At 36.0% G+C, this 20,249-nt stretch overlaps 1 protein-coding gene across 11 annotated transcripts in view; it reads left to right on the top strand.

The window, feature by feature from the left end:
• Window positions 1-20,249, top strand: part of LRMDA (leucine rich melanocyte differentiation associated) — a 741,452-nt gene that overhangs the window by 247,915 nt on the left and 473,288 nt on the right. The gene's annotated exons all lie outside the window — the stretch shown is intronic.

The following is a 20,249-nucleotide window of genomic DNA, read 5'->3' as shown; positions in this document are numbered from 1 at the left end:
AAGAATGTTGATAATACACTGATGTAGTAAAGGACTTCTTCGGCTTCCAATGCACAAGAAACTGGGAGGGAGCAAAGCCGGAAGAGCTGACCCAAGCTGGCCAAAGGGCTATTTCTTACCACATGCTGTCATGCTCAGTGTACAAACTGGAGCTGACTGGGGGCAAATACCGCTGATTTGCACTTGGGAATGGGGTTTGAGTGAGCGGCTGTGTGGCCTGGTTGCTGGCTGTAGTTGAACCGTGTCACTATGAGACTGCAGTAAATCAAGACCATAAGGCAGTAATTTGAATTTATTTAAATTTTAATAATTGATTCTTAAGAAAGAAAAACAAAGCAGGTAAACTAAGAACTTGTATTAAGTGTCATGTAGTGATTGTATTTAGAATACTGGGAAACTGGTAAGGTGAACCCTAATGACTGTACTTGTCCAAGTTATTGGCTACTGCTTTTTTATGATGGCATTTTCTAAATAAAGACTATTTTCGTGTGTTTAAACTGGTAAGCTGGGCTACCCAAAGGCATGGTGCCTGCCTTTTTTTGTTTGCTTGTTTTTAATTTCTGTCTTGGATACATATGATGAGTTTTGTGCCTTTTTTTTTTTTTTTTTCTATTGGTCAGATAAAAAGTTGATTTGTGACTTGGCTGAGGGGAGAAACAAAAACCAAGCCTTAAATACTGACCTCTGTTCATGCTAATCTATATTTTTAACTGTTATTTCTGAGGGAGTGATTTATTTACAGTGACAGCTTGTTACTTAGGGAAGCTGCTGCCAGCTTCTGAAGTAATCTGATAACGTCAAATTGTGAAGGGAAGCTATAGGCTTTGCCTCGAATGACTTGCTATAAATCATGTTCATAGCTGGTGTGTGTAAGGATGCTTGGGTTGATACTGATAGAAATACAAATCAAATACAACATATGGTAACCCAGTTCAGAGCCAGAGATTCTGGATTAAGCCTATTGGGTTCATTTTTTTAAATGAAATGAATCGGACATCCCTGCTTGTATATCAAAACTTCAGTACTAGGGATGATGCACCAACTTAAAGGCCAAAAAAGAAAGAAGAAAATACACAGAAAAGAGTTAACACTGAATGACAGGCAGGTTTGAACATTCAGGGAAAAGAAACCCATAAGATGTAATGGACAAAGCTGCCTGGAGAGCTCATCAACAGTCAAAGTGACGGCCAAGAAGCGTATTCAAAGTCACCAATACAGCAGCGTATTACGGCTTCCATGGAGACAAGTGTTGGTGCAGAATAAAAATTGCACCAATGTTCTCATCTGGCTGCTGCAGCTTTCATATCCACAGCCAATAATAAAATTACTTACGTGGTTTTTGGTTTTGTGAGGTGTAAATTTGTTTGGTTTACGTACTTCCTGAAGAATGAAAAACGGAGAAAATGTTGGAGAGCAAATGATCATCAGTTGTGTAATAAAGGCAACAGTTATGTTATATTGGATAAGCACATCGCACCATTTTAATTGCAGTAGTTGCACTAACAGTGTGACATCTTCCGTGACAGCCAAAGTGAAGGCAACCATGTGTCATCTGAAGAATTCATATTTGGAACCTTCTCTTTTTTGCTACCTCTCATACAATCAAGCTGCTTTTGAACCGTCACCTTAATGTACGGAAACAAGATGTTCTATTCAGTGAATACATGTAATTAATTTTAGAAAAGTAAGCTGTTTCAGAGGTGTTCAGCAAAACTGTTCTCTATAGACCAGACTGAAAAGTCCACATTTCTGAAGTAGGTCCTGAGAAGGAGAAGCTGCCTTCGCAGTTCACTGATTCTGTATTTATTAACACTGCCTACTGGTGGCAAGAGTGCTTGGTGCTGGCCCCTCATTATATTTCATAACTGGTTCTGCCTAACCAAAAAAATTAAAAGTTCTTGTTGCTCTTGGATGCATCTGCCATTCAACCAGCATAACTCAGGCTTTGTGTGAGAAATACAGCTTTTTTTCCTTAAAGGCTGCCAACATTTCAGACTACAGTGGAGCTCTCCTGTAACTTGTTCTCCCCTTTTTTCTCATGCCCAGTTTCTGGCTTTCTCTCTCAAGTTGTCCCTCCCCCTCCCTGCCACGTGCTTGTCACTGTGTCCTGATATGTAATAATGTGGTGTTTTTTCAAGTGTGATCCTCAAGTGCATCATCAGCTCATCGGAAACTGATGGAAATTACCACAGCAGAATTTGCACAGATCCTTATTTTTTGTTACAGGAATTAATGAACAAATCCTCTTTTTGTATGAAGATAAATAATGATGCCTCGTTTTGTTGGAGGTAATGGTAATTGGTAATTAATACCACAAGGTTTTATATCTCCTGATAACTAGGTAAAATAAAATTACTTTCTGACTACCAGGCAAAACTTAAATGCTACTGGCATTGACAAACTGTGAAAGGAAGGGAGAAGTCCCCTGTGAGAAGATGAGTTTATTATACAGATAAGATTTCCATAATAAGGGATAGTGATTATGGGAAAAGGCTGAAACTCCATTAACTGAAACAAATTACTGTGACAAAGCCAGAGGGAGTGCTTTGCCAAACTTACAACTCTTTTCATAATATTCAAATGTCTGTTGGTGCACACGAACCAGCATATGGACCCATGAGTCAGGTCTCTGGCTCCAGTGCGTCACTGACACAGTCACAGTCTTATATAGGCAGCGAGTCCATTTATCTGGGTGTATGGAGGATGTACCTTGCTAATGTATTGGTGGGGTATCACGTATTTTTCTCTACAGAAATAAGTCACCCCTTTAATGCTGCTGTTTCTCTAGTAAATGAATCTTAACTGCTAGAGAAATGTGAGTAGGAAATGTGTAAACTCTGAGGAAATATGGTGAACTTTGAATTTATCTGACCGTCACAACGTAACATTCTGACCAGGATTTATATTTCTTACTTTGGCTAAAAAAGAAAACTTAAAACGCTGATTCCATTTCTGTGTGTGTGGTTGTGTGCATGCACCTCTCTCCAGAAGCACATTACATATTCTGCATGCACGAACACAGACAAAACTATGGTGGGTGTTCTCTGATTGCTTTGTGTGTGCATTTATATATATGGAATACATTTCAGAGATGCATATGGCTCTCCAACTTGCATTATTTGTGTAAAACACAGTGAAAGAAGTTACTTAAATATAAACATTGTCATCTTTGTACTAATTTTTGTGTAAAAAACCAGAACTGTAGTTAAGGTTTTTGTGTAAAAACTGCTAGATTTTGCAGTTATAGCTCTGGTAAGAACAGCAGGCAAGACTATAAGCTTTAATTTATGTTGTGCTTTGGACATTTTTCAGAAACTATTTACCCATTAGCTCTTAGGTCAGTGGCCTAATAATGCAACAAAGCACTTTTTGAAATTGCAGATAATTTTCAGTGCTCAGATCTCTGTGTAGTATTGATGAGGAAGAAAGGTGATTAGGATCTTGGGAATTGTGCTTGATGGGAACAATCTGGAAGGAGTGAAAAATTATTAAACACACACAGCGGGAGTTGTAGGATTTACCATTGTCGTGCAGTGCTATTAATTCTCATTGCATCGTACAGCAGCTTGATTGCACACTGTGAATACTGTTTATTGGAGAACGGGTACAATTTTGCTGCAGTTGTTGTAATGTAATACTAAATGCTAATTAGGCTCCTTACAATAATTAGAACCTCTTGCTAGACTTAGAAATAGAAACACTCAATTGAATTTACAGAAACAAAGACCTTTAAGCTGTGCTAGGAACAGTATCTGTAGCAGCAGTATCAACTGTAAAGTTGTGGGGTTCTTTGCTTGGTGTAGGTTTTTGTGGTTTTTGGGGTTTTTTTTTGTGTGTGTGTGTTTTTTTTTTTCTTCCTCTGGATTATACATTTCATTTACAGGATTGCTAACATGTATTTTTATGGTGAATGTAATGAGCTCATTATGTTCTCAATAAGGTTATTTTCTTAATGAAAGGGTAGAAAAACCAAGCAAATATTAGAAGGACAACTGCAGATAAATTTGACATGAAAAACCATTAAGACAGTTGTTGAATGGCTGGTGTTACTAAGCGTACTGCACTGTTTCTTTTAGCTATTTTGTAATATGAAAAGGAAATAACAAAACCCAAATCAGTCAAAAGCTACTTCTTCCCAGCCTCACCCCCAAAGTTAGACACCATTTTTTTTTCTGAATTAGACTTATTATTGTCAAATATGGACAATAAAGATGAGCTATAGTTCTGAATAATTTAGTGCTTTGCAAGATAAGCTTTCTTTACATTTTGGAGGTAAATGTAAGTTTTATTTTTGGTGGGTGTTTTGTTGGAATCGGTGTTTGAGGATGTTAACAAGTGCCACTGACAGGCAAAAAACATGGCATATACATTTTGATCTTGTTTGCTGATGATTTTGTTGTTATTAGATACCAATATAGTCACAAGTCTAAATATATAGAAGGTAAGGGCCCTTAACCTGCATCAGTGTTTTAAAACAAACAAACAAAAAAGTCACGTCATCTTTTCCATCCAAACCAAAGTTTTATGGCACATAAAAGAAGTGGATACTGAGCTTGGGTTCCTGTTTTGAAAAACTCTTTTGTATCACTGAAAACAGAACACAGGTTTCTTGTTCAAAACTTGCTTGTAAAGGCTTATTCTAGGTATGTCGAATCTTTTTTCAGCCTTCTCTGAACAGGAAAATCGGAAGCCTTTGATAAAGCTGTGGAAATGATTTTATCATGGAAATACTGGGATCATCTCACATAGAGGGGAACTGGCGTGCACTGATGCCCAGCCATGCTACAAGCAGTTCAGTCTCCAGTATAGAGGCTCTAGTTACCTTGAGCATTTTTACAGTATTTTGGCACTTGTCTTACTACTTTCTTGTTTAACATTTCATTGTAATATATAACCAAAAATGGTCACAGTGCTTCCTCCTTTCATTGTCTTAGTGATCTTCCCTAGACTTCCGTCCTTGCAAATTTATCTAGTGCTGCTGGTAAGAGAATTGCCTGAGGACTAATTTTGTGTTATGCCTTGTCAAACATTTTGGGGGTTTTTAGTTGAAGTTTAGCTACTAAAATGAAGCTTCCCAAAACTTTTTGAGAATGGAAAGAACATTCAAAAACAAATATGTTGCTAAATATTTTCAGTGACATACTTTCAGCATTTGCACACTCCTTTTGAATTTGAGTACATTTTGACCCTGTAAGTTGCCTTCATGCCCAAGCCTTGTACGAGCATTGTGTAGTGCAAGTTTGTTTGTGTTTTTTTTTTTTAAATAAAAAATCGAATCCTAACATTGATCATGTGTTGCACTAAATAAATAATGAGTGGTTTGTAATACATCACAAGTTATTATGATGAATGCTTTGACTTATAGTTATTTACCTGGACAATTTTGCCCCAGTTTAAGGTCATAAATTCTATTCTGCAACTTACGAGAATGTCCATTTACAGAAATTTGAACCTTAGCAAATGAGATTTTCTTAAATCTGCCTTCTTTACGACGTCTTACTGCCTTTTGAGTGGCCTGTGCTTTTCTTTGAGGCTTCAGCAGTCATCTGGAAAAGATTTAACTTGAGCAAGACAGATTATTCTGTTTAATTTTCTATTAGTGATTTTCCTCACACAAGTCAAAGTCACCTGCAAAAAGACGGTTTGCTGAGGTATGACACCCTGCTGATGAGTAAGTTTTACTTTTCTCAAATACTGACCATTACCCTCCCATTATATCATAGGTGTATTCATGCTCTGGAGGCAATCGTGGTCAGTCCAGTCTGGCTGACATGTTATATGTTCTTCTTGTAGCATGTCACATGCAGCCCACTGCATGGACTGTGACAAACTGCTGCTGTATGACATGGTAGTCTTGGGTCAGAGTGAGAGAAACTGGTGTTTTACTAAGATGTATGTTAATACATATATTATTTATATAGGCATTAGTGAATGCTATTGTTGTCTCAGCACAAATCAAGGTTCAGGCCATGGCCTTGGGGCTTTCAGGGGCTTGCTTTATCATGTGTTGTGCCTTTTTTTTTCTTCCTTTTTTTTTTTTTTTTTCCTTCTGCTTATGAATAATTAAAAACTGAAATTACTTGCCATGTTCAAAATTCATATGCTGGGGAAAATAGCTACATGAAAATTAATTTTCTGTTCTGTGAGACTGACAGGAAATCAATTAATCTTGATGTATTATTTTATGCAGAACAGGGTGCAGGAACCAGCAGAGAGAATGGCTACAGCTGTTCTTGTTGGTTGGGCCATATATTATTGTTGGCGGGTTTGACAGCTTCTGAAGGAAATGGCTGAAGGGTATCAGGCAGGTGAATCAACTGTAAAAATTTATTGGAGGATACAAACTGTTTCCAGGGGACTGATATAAAACTCACACTTGAGAACTGAAGTATTGAATGTTTTTGTGACTGAAGCAGCTTGTTGTCAATATTTATAGCTTTTCTCTTTGTTACATGTCCTATTTGTTTGATTAACTAGTCAGATGTTAGTGTCCATTTGTAATTTATTTGTTGTGCCTTCTGTAGCATTTTTGATCCATAAAGATTTACCGCTAGGTAAATAAAGCAGCTTGTGCAATGCAATATGCTAAATAAAATGACAGAACTGTTTACAGCGTGTTAGAAGTTTTATAACTCACTAGGTAGATCAGTAACTTTTGTTTACCAGTGTCACTGTTAAGTTGAAACATGTCACAATCTATTAAGTGCTGTGGGGTAAACAGGTCTCCTTTTAAGTAACTGAAGATTGTAATCAGTATGTATCTTAATGGTAAATCATTTAAGAGAGTCTATAAAGCCCTCCATGAAAAAGCATACATAATGCAAACATTTCCAAAATAAAATGAAATATCTTCATGCTCTTTAGAATGAGCTTTAAATTCACCCTCCTTTCCAATGTATCTGTACAATTGCTCTCTATAAATAATAAAAAGGAGAAATACTAAGGCAGCCACTAACAAACTGTGTGTTAAATGTTGGTCGCCATCTGGATGTGCAGGGTCCAAGGTCCTACAGGAAAGCTGAGTCTTGTAACAGCCTCTTTGTTGTAATTCTTGACTAGAAGAAATAGGCTGAGTCTCCCTGGCATCACTCAGTGGGTTGGGAGCAGCTAGCTCTGAATTTTTCTCAAACTACAGCAGGTCAAATCCATTGCTGGAGCATAGAGTATGATTGGAGCACTGGAAAGTCTATAGAGTGGGATCTCTGTACAGTGTAGGAAGGAGACATTAGTTCACACCTTTCCCCATCAAAGCTTCCTCGCTGGTTCTCTGAAACAAGATTGTATAGCAACAAACTATTAAAATGGCACATACTGAAATATCTAGACTTATAATACAGTGAAACCCAAGTATTCCTGATGGAGAAAGGAATATGAAATTGTAATATTGCTAAAACCTGTAAATAATTCTAAAAAGAGCGTGTCTCGTATAGGTTATTTCCTGTACCTCCTTCCCAAACAGTCAAACTACAGCAAGAAATGTGAAGCTGTAAATCATGTAAAGCTGACGTGGAGAGGGAAGGGGAAAGAGATTTGGATTTTTGTAGGGAATAATTAGTGTGTGTGCAATGCTGAGATTATCAGCAGTGTCTTCTCTCATCTGTTCTCTTTTCAAATTACAGGGGGTTTTTGATCTTTGAAATAGATTGTGTTTCTTGTTCTTTCAATCACTGTCTTCTGTGTTTATGCAGTTATTTAAAGATGCTTGCTTTCTTGTTTTTTTCCCATGAGCTATGTGCATTTAAGAATTTGTTATGCGTATATAAGGATGGGTTGGTTGTACACCCTACAGTGCTGAACCTGCACAAAAATCCACTCCTTGGAATTCCTGCATCACTGAGTCCTGTGGTGTTCTGCCCTACAAGCTTCCACTGAGGTGTCCAGCCCCATAGTTGGAGCTCTTTACTTTATAAGTCTACAGCAAAATTCAGGCCTTGACTTTTGCTATGGGTATGAATGTGGTAGAAAAAAATCAAAGCTGTGAATAGATTTTTTCAAGATAACGATGGTTGGTAATTATAGAATTAGTAGCAATAAAAAATATCCAGGCCATCAAAGAGTTTTGCAAATTAATCATAAATCTGATGTGAATATTGTAAATGGGGGCAGGACAGGAAGAAGTAGGAAAATAAGGTAAGAGTAAATAAGAGCTGGGAGATTCTGACTCTGTTCTGGAAATATGCTGAGCTCTGAAGACCTAATTAGAACTTTTGTTTTCCTATGTTAAAGTAATAGGTGAACTAAACAAGATCCAAGTATTGGGGGATGGAAAAAAAACTTTTAAAAGCTTATAAATATTCTAAACATTAATATAGTATGAGTTTGGAATAAATTTAGCGGTTTAAGGAAGGTGAACTTTACGTGTCCTTCCTGAATTAAAAAGCTATAAAGAAAACTGAAGTTTAAAGTAATTGTTAATGAAAACTGGCCAACATGACCTCCTGAAAATATGAGCATTTGTTGGTCCAACTTTCACAGATGTTAAACATTTGGTGATGTTACTTGGGGCTGCTTGAGCCACATTAAAGTCCAGCCACTAGAGTGTTGAAACAGTTGGGCGCTATAATAAAATATACATAAAAAGAAATTGTGAGACATTAGGTGTTGTTTGGTGATGACATTTAGGAAATTACAATTCTTCCATACATCGTATTCACATCTACGTAAGTTGTTTAGATATTTAAAGTGAAAGTGGTATATATATCGTTTGTAATTGTTACTACAGTTCTGGCAGGTGCACATAATTTAACAATATGTCAAATATGACAAATTATTGTTGAGTTACAATATAACCTTAATAAGAACACATCTGTTTCCACTATACAGCATAGAGGATGCTTGATTTAAAGAGTTTACTTACTGATGTTGTATTGTTGTTTAAATATTTAACAGGATCTTAGACACGAATCATAAAAAATACACGGTAGTGTATAAAAATGAAGAATCTTACTTGCAGTAATGTGTTTGCTGCTGTTAAATCTGTTCATCCCATCTGGAAAGGTTCATGTACTCTTTAAATTGTGTCATCTGCACATGCGTGTATCATGTATGTCCATGCAGAGAAAGAGCTAGAAACAAAATCAAACTTATCACAGAAACACTGGCACACTCAGGATAAAATATGAGCACTGTTAAACAGTGTGTAGGAGCCTTACAGTAGTGCTTGGGCTGAAAAGTGGAGAATATTATGCCCATTTCACCTTCTAGGCAAATATAAATAAGTGGAACATAGACTTTCATTGAAACTGGTTAGAATTTCAGGAAAGCATCCTGGCACCTGAAGAACCTTCCTTAGCGTTTATTATTCTACTCAAAATACTGTGGTGCAGTACAATGTCTGCCTGCAAGCACAAATGTATTGGTTCTGGTGTTGCTGATCAGGATCCCCAGAACAATTTAATCTTCTTCTATCCTTTCACATTTTTTTTTTCCCCTTGCAGCATTTACCTGTTTTTTTCTGGCAAACAGGGAATTGCTTGATGCTACTTCTTAAGCCAAAATGATTGCCAGTTGCTTTATCCGGTGTGGTGAAACTTTATCTGTTTTCTCTGGGCAGAGCCAGACTGCACAGTGCTAAGAGTCTGCTTGGGTAACAAAGTAGTCTTGGTGTGATGGGGGATGATTTCCAATGATTTCTATTCCTTCAGCAGAATGGGGCATTATGAGCATAGTTTTTCACTTTCTTCCTCAAAGGGGAGGGACAAACTGGATGTTTTCTCCATGCTTTTTAAAGGAGATGTATTATAGCAGTGGTTGTGGTAAAAAAATGAATAGGTTTGACCGATGTCAGTCTTTTAGAACTAAATGGTTATGGTAGAAATGCTAAATGAGTCATTTTTTTTCTTAGTCCTAAACCTAATTTGGCATTGCTTTATTACCGTAGTAAAATTTTACTGTAGTGAACCAATTTCAGTAGCAGCTGTGAAGGTGGAATGTCTTGTCTAAGCACAAATAATTCGAGGAGGTTTTTAGATGTAATATTTGAATGTTGATTTACTTATGCCTGAGCATAAGTCCACACTTACCTGAAACATTTTCAGCTATTTGCATGCATGTACTATTAGTTCCGTAGGAACATCATGCTGTGGCTGAGGCCAAGTCCATCTGGGTAATAGTTCTATCTCTGACAGTGGCAACAAGTTGATATTTAGGTAGAACAGGCAAGTTTGTCCACTTTTTGACTAGTTTCCCATCCTTTGTATTGAGGATGTTAGGGTGTACATCCCTCTGCCTACACATTTATTGATCTGTTATCCATGAATTTGTAGAATTCTGGTTTATATTTGCTGGTGCCATCTGGATTCATGACCTCCTGAAGCAGAAAGCTCCAGAAATTCACTAGTCATTTTTTAAAGAGTGTCATATTAATTTTAAACTCTTTAATTTATCTCCTACCATTTTCACTGAAAGTTCTGGTATTGCGGAATTTGGTGAATAACTGTTCTGCCTTCAGCTTATTTGGGTAGTCCAAAAGAGTGGTGGGCTGATACATAGAGAACTGCGACTATTTGCATAGTCCTGACAAATCTGTTTCTGTTCTCTGTTTTTTCTCCACACTTGCTCTGGTGCACTGTTTCCCGTTTAACTTGAAAACTCAAGCTGTGCAGAAATGATGTTCTTCCTAAAGCAGTTCATCTTTAGTAAACATTAAAATGTTGTATGGGAGAAGACCACAATGTAACCCATGCTAAGGAAAACCTGGAGAAGACCCTTAATAGCATGCGGTTGTTTTAAAATGCCAGGCTGAGTTTAGCTATGTGCAGAGTTGTGTAGAATAATTAAGTTTCTTCAGTTGCTTCTGAATGTTTTTTATAATTTTTTTTTTTCTAGCATTTTGAGACGAGACAAATTATTGCTGTCTTAGCGCTGTCAACCTTGTGCTGCTTGTCCGATTGCACAGCATATGTGTGCCCTAAATGTTGGTTGAAAGGAAACCACAGGTGTGCCTTGTGCTTGTGAGGGATAGACATCTACACCACATTGTGGTTTGTTTCAGCTTTGGAGTTAGTCAGAATTAACGCATATGCCAAACAAGTTTTCTGTGACCAGCTCATGCTTGCTGTACTCGCTTTAACATACTTGCCTAAAATAAATATATATTCATGCCAGGAGATGGAATTTAGGTTTATAAGGAAATAGTTTTAATTGCAGTTCAACCCAAATGAAAAATGGTTGGTTTATATTTTTTCCATGAAATTCCTGAAAAGTTTTTTCCTTAATAAAAGGTAGGAAATACTTTTGGTATTATTTAGTGAGTTTTTAAACTACATTGACAGTAAAATCACTTGAGGCATTACTAGCTGCCAAAATCAAGTGGTTTTCTAGTTACATAGTTGTCAATTGTTGAAGGACCTAAATGACAGGGAATATATATTCCCAATAATTATTTTAAGTATTTTAGAAATCACTAAGGAAAAGATGGTTGTATTTGCTTGTGCTACCGGTTTACGCCTTTTCACATTTATTGAGAAAGAGCAGTATTTTAAAAATTCACTCCAGAAATGTGGTTATTAATTGTTTGAAGAAAATTATCTCTCTTTTTTTTTTTTTTTTTTGCCTGTTGCTCTTCAGATTTTCATTGAACATAAAACACTACTCGCTTCTCTCAGGGGCATGGTATCTCATAACTGTATGCCTTTCATGCTTTATTATGCAATTTAGTTTTTCATGCCTTTCATTTATTAGCAGTAAAATGACTTTGGAAAAAATAATTCAATTAAGAGGCTAAAATCACTGTTAAGATTAAAATTATAGTTAATTAAAGTGAGTTTCCTGTTTTTGTAAAATAGATTTAGTTATGGTATTACTTGAGTAAATTTTGAATACTTAAAAGAAGCTCCTCTCTTTTTCCCCGAAGCATTACAACCTTCAGAATTGATAGCAAAGATATATTTGTTGTTTGATAACTTTTTTTGAAATCACTCCCTCAATAAAATTTTTCCCTCTTAGAAATCAGCTAATACATTCTGTAACTCTTCAGCAGAATTTTTCACCAGATAATATACCTAATTACTTCTTCTTTCAGAGTTAATAATTTTGAAGATTTGGTATATAAATTTAGAGCTATGCTTCAGTGGTTTGATTATATTTCTGCTTTGTGTATCAGTTTATACCCTTATCAGATAAGCTTTGCTGTTAGAAGGTTATTTTAAGCTTTGCTCTGCTTACAGGAGGCAACCCGACCTTTCAGATTCTGAAAATCAAGGTATTGTAATATTCTGAAACATATAAATCAGACATTTTAGCAGGAAAAGCATATTAAGATTTGCTGAAAACCTTCTATGGAAAACAAATGAATAATAGGAACAGGCTTAAACACGTGCCAAGTAAAATTAGCTAAAAATAAAATCAGTGATAGTTTTTTTCTTACTTTGACTACAAGTTAATGTAAGCAGTTAGGGTCTCCTCCCTTAGTCATTGATTTAAGAGTTGAAAAAACATTTTTATATAACTATTTTGGTTTTCAAAGAAAAAACTTCTAATCCCAGTGTTTATTCATGTTAAATACATTTCAGCATTTGAGAAATATTCTATATCCTACTATGGTTGAGGAATTACAGGACATGGTAATAACTACTATCTAAGACAGATAGCAGTTTATTTTTTAAAAGCCAAGAAAACATGAAACACAAATAACACTTTAACGACCCTAATTATATTGAATTGAACCTTTTTTTTCCTTTATTTTTTCCAGTCTGAGTGAGACTAATATCCTAAAATGTTAGTAAATAAATCCTGTGTTCTTCAAGATGTTGCAAGTGTAGTTTTAGTAGTGTTACGTAGAGATATGGTCCGTGTTTGATAGTTTATTTTTATAAGGATTGTCCTAGTAATGATAAAACCTATGTGTATGTAGTATTGGAACATTAGTACATGTGTTTGAAAGGCCACATTAATTACAACACATATAAGTATTAATCCAAAGCATTAATCAAGTTCCTATGGCTTAAATTCAAGCTTTAAGAAAGAACATACTTTCTGTTCCTGTAAAAGTTGGGGATAAAGAGGTTCTTGATATTTACCTCATTTCCCAACATTTAATAGAGGTTGTATTAGAACAGATCGTGAGCCTAAATGCTTTTTCATCTGAAACATTGAACATGTTCTCTTTCAGCTTAACTGCACAGAACAGCTTTTTTATGTTTTTATGGGCTTTGTTGGTTTTGCTTGGCACAGTTACTGATATTATTTCACTAGTAAATAATGACTTCTTTTTATTAAGAGAGACAGATGACTTATTACATGTCATAAGCAATCCCTGGTCTTTTTAAAGTCATATTTTTAATGCAAAGTTTCCCTTTGATATTTTTTCTTTTCTTTTTGCTTTGTGTGTCCAATGAGATAGACTTCCCATATAGCAAAGTCCTGTAGGTTAGCTCATTCATCAGCTGTGTTTGACACTGACAGCTTGGCTGTCTTTTAATTTTCTTTCTCCCTAGAACTGTTTTGACCAACTTGAGTGTAAGCCCCCTGCACTAGTTGTGAATGTGTTAGATGCAAAGATGCATTCTTGAAGTCATTGGTCCTCATGTTTCAAGTGGTTCTGCCAGCATGGTGCCGCCTGTTTCTGGATGGTTCTCAGTAAAGATCGAGTGCCATACTCCTTGGTGCGATCTCAGCTCTGTCATTACTCTCTTCCCATTTCAAAGCATGCAGACCAGCACTGTCTGTTCTGGGTTTGCACGCAAGTGATGTCTTGGGTACTTTGCTCTGAGCTGTTTCACAGGTAGAATTTTGCTTCCTGGAGATGTAGTTGCCAAAAATCCCTCCAGAAGAGCAAACCATACCAGCTGGGGGGTGGCGGAGGGGGAAGTGACCTCAATAAGAAAAAATATTGGTGTTTCCTGAAAACTTTGTTGCTTTTTAGCTGTTTTATGTCAGTATTGAAAGCAAAGAAAATGAGTTACCATCCACATTAGGGTACGTGCATGGTTCATAGCATTAGTAATTGAATGGATAACAATCCATTATACCGACTGGTTATGCAGTCTGGTAGATTACATGATCAATAATGCACATACTGCTTATCTATAATATCTTTTAACAGCTTCTAATAATTTATTAATGTTTTATCTACTACAACCAGTATTTTATCTTTGTACATGAATGAGTGATATGGATGGTTTTTGCATCGTGGTCTGTATTCCAGGGTTTCAGGAGTTCCCAGAATTGAGCGTGCTTCTCTACGCTAATTGGAACATGACTCTTAAAGCTTTCCAGGGGTATTTTGGTTTTTGACTCTTCATAAAATGGATATTCTCAAAATGTGTCTATTTAATCATCTAAACCATTGCTGATATTTAAACTCTTCACATAATTCTAAACTCTAGTCTAGCATTTGCGTTCTCCATACAGAGAAGGAAATCTCCCAGCACCATAGTTCATATAAAAACTATTCTCTTGCTTCTTTCCCAAGGATCTGTTCTTGCAGCTACAATGGTTAGGGTAGACAATTTGTCCAGATCTTGTTCTACATATTATGAAATGATAAACTGATAAAAAAAAAAATTGAGTCAAGGTTGATGGATATAAAGATGGTCTGTTGCTTTGAGGACTGAAAAGTAGGTTCAGCACAAGTAGTGTGTTAAGCTGAATACCATAGTTACATACTTGATTATAGATTTTGACTTTTGCAGTGGCTAATGTTCAATTGTAAGTGGCTATATTACTGCCTCACTAACAGGTACTGGGTTTTTTTATACATATTTATGAAAAGAAACTTCTGAGATAAAAATCAGTATGCCATCATATGTTATCTTTAGCTAGTGTTGGGGCTGAAACATTAGCATGACTTAATTTGAGGTATGACTTTTGGACTTCTGATATATTTATCTTTTATTTTAAAAAGAACTTAAGCTTCCTAAATTCATTCCAAAGCCACATGCCATCAAGTCTCATCACGAGTCACAAGATTCCTAATTAACTTATACTCCATAGACCCATTTCTTTGCTTATATTTCTTTCAAGTTTCTCTAATTTGCTGTGAGTTACATTAGAAGGAACAATAAGATTTAAAGGAAGAATTAATTTAGAAAGTTGGGAATAGAACAGATAAGGGAAAATGAGAAAAAGCGGCTTAGTATTTTGTCTTGTAAATGGCCTTGCTCTGGTAGACCAAAGAAGCCATTTATTCAAAGAAAGGAGGAGTGTTAATGAAATAGATCATGAGCATAGCTATTACGGTAATGAATTTTAACACTCACTTTGTTATATGATATTTTATTTATGAGCTTCCTGATTATTCAGATAAAGACAAGAAGTTTATAGCACTAGAGTATGTCTTGTTTTCATAAACATATTCAGTACTTTAATAAACATAATTTATTTTTTCTCCTTAAAAATCAGCAAAATTTATGAGAGATTATCTTAGGGTTAATGAAGTCTAACATTAAGGAAATATTACCCTATAATACTGGAGCCTTCAGTGCTAGAGTTGTAATTGCATAATGCTTTTTTCTACAGGCTATTTTTATATAGTACATGCTTTGTACCATTAATCCTATTTTTACGCATTGCTCTTAAGCCAGTTCATTGGAAAATATATGTCAGTGTTTATATTTTTCAGTCACTGCCTTCATTAGATGATACAGTACAATTTTGATAAAAGAAGAAGAAAATTCTTTTTATTCTATTATGAAAGGTACAGCATGTGTATATTAAAGACCAATGTTTTGTGAAACAGAGTTATGTGGGGAGTTTACTTTCCTGTCTTGAAAAATACTGAAGTATCTAGGAACTCCTGTACTTATATTTCTTTCAGATCCTGTCAGTAATCAGTTACAAATGTAAACCAGTAAATAATCGCCAGTGGAAAAGACTGCCAAGCAGTAAAAAAGTCTCATGGAGGTTAGTGTGTGAATCTTGCTAATTAGCAGCACAGTAGTTATCTAGTTGGCATCTTTAAAATGTAAGATTGAAGGTATATGCAGGAAAGAGAACTTCTGGCAGGGGCATTTATTGGCCTTTTTCTTAAGAGAACCCAGCTAAGGAAAACAAAAGTGCAATACAGTTTTAATTTCATATATTAAAAATTACTCTCGTGAACAGGTCAGCCATTGTGAAGAGGGTTAAAATTTTCAGAGATTATTGCTTTTAGAATATAATAATATGTTTTAAATTGTAAGAAAAACCAGAATATACAGCATATACAGACTGATCATTCTGTATTGATTAGCATTGTAGAATTGTTTGTGGAGCCATGTTGGTAATGTATTACATGAATTGCAATTATTATACATATTATACAGAGCAATAATTTGGGGTGATCTGAGGAGATAGTTCCTTCTCTGATTTTGAATAGTTATATTTTTCAGGTTACAAATGACTAACAGGATATTTAGAATTGGAATCAGTTATGAAGGTAAATATTAAGTAGTATATATCAATAAATTACATCAGTGTCCACTGAATAACAATTCAGTTTTCTGTGTCTGGTAACCTTGTTCTTGCATGCCTTGTGTGTGGCATGATAGGAAGGAGGTACACAAAGCAATAGTGGGAAGTTGGGAAGCAACTGGCAGGTAGGTTTGCATTTTTTTCAGGTTAATTCACTTGATGAAAAGCTGCTGTATGTGATGTGTCATATATCAAAGGCAGGGCATCAGTAATCTTTGCTCAAGGGCACGGGTAACAGACAGAAAGACATGTGAATGAGATGGAAAAAAGCAACTCATCCTTTTCTGCTAACACCACGAAAGAGATAAAGGAAGATTTATGAGTCATCTTGGACCACATACCAGCAAGAAGCATACAGTATTTTTCACATGTTCCAAAAATTGGTGGTAGAAGGTAATCAGACTGTCATGATGTCCATCAGGTACTTTATGAAGAAATTGGGTCCTTTGGGCTTTTGATTGCATAGTCAGCTTTTTTCTTTATGCTGTGGTAGTTTTATTTTTCTCTTTCTGAGGCAAGTAATTTGTAAGTTAAAGAATGCTACATGTGTGTTTAGATGGTTTTACTTGTTAGTGTTATTAATGTCAACCAAATTAATGATTAGACAACCATCTGTGATAGGCTGATACTTTCCTTTAGCTTCAGAATTTCAGGTAAACTATTTAACTGAATCTCACTAGAAATACTTTATGGGACTTTCCCAATGTATAAAAGTATGTCCAAAAGTAGTTAGATCTAATAGGAAAATGTTTTTGATACTGAGAAAACAAAATAATCTCATGCCTTTGTATAGGGATGGGTATTGATGTGCGCTATTTTGTGTTGTTGTTTGTTTTTTTTTTTTTTTTTGTTTGTTAAAGGTGGGGGAGAACAGTATGGCTGGAGAACTTTATTCTTACTATTTACAACAAAGGATGCCATTGTGGTGTTTAATACTTGACTGTCAGAACCATGTGGCTTTGTCACCAGGACTTGATAGCTGAAAATACAATCTTGTTTAAACTAATAGCAAACTTCTTCCTGAGTATGAATCCTGTACATTATATGGGTCCTAATCAATCAACTGGACTGTTTTTTGCAGAGGAGTGAGTGGGAGTGGGATTAAACTGACAAACTAACACCTTGCTTATGCAGATTTTAAAATGCGGGTATTCATTTGCATTCAGCTTTCAATTAAGCAGTATTTTTGGAATGTTTTACTTTTGCTTAATGACTTTTCTGTGCTCCTGTATTGTTTTTTCTATTTCTGACTGATGAATTTGTCATGTCTGGGTAACTATTAGTGTTCTTTTTATATTGATGTAACTCACATTTCAGTTTCAAGCAATTCATGTAATTTCAGATATTTATCCGTTTAATGTGGTTGCTCTTTTCTCTAGTAGAACTCTCCATTTCCCTCCTCCACCTGCACTGGCTGCTCCTTGGGGTGCATGCTGGCTTTGCTCTCCCCCTGCCTGCACCCAGCTGGTGGATGCTGCACAGGTTTTGGAGCCTTACAGTGCCATTGGGATGGACAACCTTTTGCAGCACCTTCTCTGGTCCAGCAGCTGGCCTCTGGAACCAATGCCAACCCTTTCTGCTCTCCCACAGTTTAAACAGCCTTCCCAAAACTGCAGCTGTTGTTGATGCTCTGGGTCAATAGTTTAGCTCCTCAGAGGTAGATGTTAATAGAAACAAGCAAACAAATTTTGCAGAGTACTGTAAAACATTATTTCTCCCTAATTAGTGATGTGGGAGGTGCGTTTTCTAGAAAAAATTATATAGTCAACGCAGGCTTATTGTTTCAGTCTCTTTGGGCTCAGAACAGTGACTTCTGGCAAACTGGAATTCTCTTATGGTTTTCTTTCAGCTTCTTGTGTCAGCTTTCTTTGTCCTGCTCTGATCCCATAGTTTCATGTGACAGTCTTCGCCATAAAGCTCTTCTGTGGTTTGTGGGGTGTGTGTGGTGTGACGTTTTGTAGTGTGTGTGGTGTGTGTGTGTTTGTTTTTCTCTCTTTTTTTTTTTCCCAAAATGAAAAGATTTAGTTATTTATTTATTTACTTACTTATTTAATTATTTATTTATTAGATCCTGTCACATCCTTTGGAGGGTTGAGCTGGGGAAATATTTCCACTGTGGTTTTTCATGGTGTTGTGGGACAGGAGGTGGATCTAGGCTTTATCCAGCTCCACCCATCTTCTTGGTATTTTGTAAAGACTGATTTTTAAGCTTCAGCTTATCTTTTAATTGTTATCATTTTTGGCTTTACTTGATTTTTGCACGTTAGAAAGAAAAGAAATTCCTGAAAATTTCCTGATGGACTCCTAAAATGTGGTTTGGCAGCAGGTGAGACTGTCAAGTATTTTTCAATGTCAGAATAGTGACCCTCTAATTGTTCATTATAGTTATCTCAACAGGGTAGGACTAAATGTCATAGATGAGGTGTTTATTCAATGTACAATTTAGGATAGCCACAAAATGAAGCATGCATATGAGACACGGCCTCTCTTTCCTTCTGTAAATAAAATGCATGTATTTTTTCTTAAAGGAAAGAAAAATCCCCAACCCTTTAATGTGGTTTGATTTTTTTATTTTTTTTTCTCCCCTCTTTCTTCCCTGCTCTTGTTGTACCAAAAGTAAAAAATGGACTATCTATAGTAACTTCATGTATTGAGAGAGTCCGTTTCAGGTATGTGTAAAACAATGGAAATTTAATTAGAGCAACTGTTGCTGAACAGCTCAGAGCAAGGATTTTCGTGTGTGCAAACTTGCATTACAGAAGTATAGCAAATGACAGTTAACAGTACTTGACTGGTGATTATGTATTTGAGATTCTCCTTGTTGCTCTCCAGTTGACTACTATTTCTGTGATCCTTCTGCAAAGCGCTTCAGCTGTGTGTGCTTTGAAATCTGTGGAATGGGGAGCTCTGATTCTTGATAGTCAATGATATCTTCAGAGACTCGAGTATAAATAATATGTAATCTTCAGGTTCCAAATTTGTCAGTGATACTTACCGAAAGTTAAGAGACTATGTTGTCTTCTTCACGGTCTCTGAAATATGCTTCATCAAACAGGGTTTAAAAAGTTTAGCACATTATTCAGCATTGATTTGTTTCTGCAGTTGCCTACCACTACCAATTACAGTTAACTTTTATTTCTTTAGTGACAGCAAAACTCTTTGGAGACCAAACCTGTAGAAAGTTGCTGACCCTTAATAATGTACCTATTATTTCAGTTACGTGTTTTCACTCTTTTGAGTTGATAACAGTGACAGCAAACCAGCTGGGTTTAAGAACACATCATGCTAGCTTTTCTGAGGGCTTCTTGCTGGTGAGAACCAGGTGTGAGGGTTTGTGGAGTTACCCTCTGGTTAGTTTGCTCTACTTCTCCTCTGTTCTGTGCCTATTTGAGAGTGTGGACTTACTTGAAATATAACCTACTTTAATTCCTTACTTGTACATCAATAAAAGTTCAATAATATTTCAAATTTATATTTTTGTTTTTATAGCTGAGGCTTCTGAGCAGATCATATGGATCTCAGCACAGCTCTTTCACATGGAGTAACTTGTTTGCTGGAAGCTGAGACAGGTTTATGTTTTCTTCTTGAAGGTGCAGTGGAGGAGATGAGAAAATAATTACTAAATCAATGTAAGCTGAGTTGTTTTAGTGAAGGATCATACTTTAGTAGGATAATTTTTGATTACTGCATTGTACATCACTAGTTGCTAAAACAAAGCCTCTTTTATTTTGATAGACTGAAAGGAGATTGCTCTCTGTGTGTGGTGATCACCTTATGTATGAATTGTCTAATATAGCATAGCAGTGGTTCTCTGCATACTGGGGCAACTGGTTGGTGGTCAGCTCATCCCTCTTGAC

Source organism: Patagioenas fasciata, chromosome 8 (genome assembly GCF_037038585.1).
Source record: "Patagioenas fasciata isolate bPatFas1 chromosome 8, bPatFas1.hap1, whole genome shotgun sequence".
Taxonomy (NCBI): Eukaryota; Metazoa; Chordata; class Aves; order Columbiformes; family Columbidae; genus Patagioenas; species Patagioenas fasciata.
This window is presented reverse-complemented; position numbering and strand designations above follow the sequence as displayed.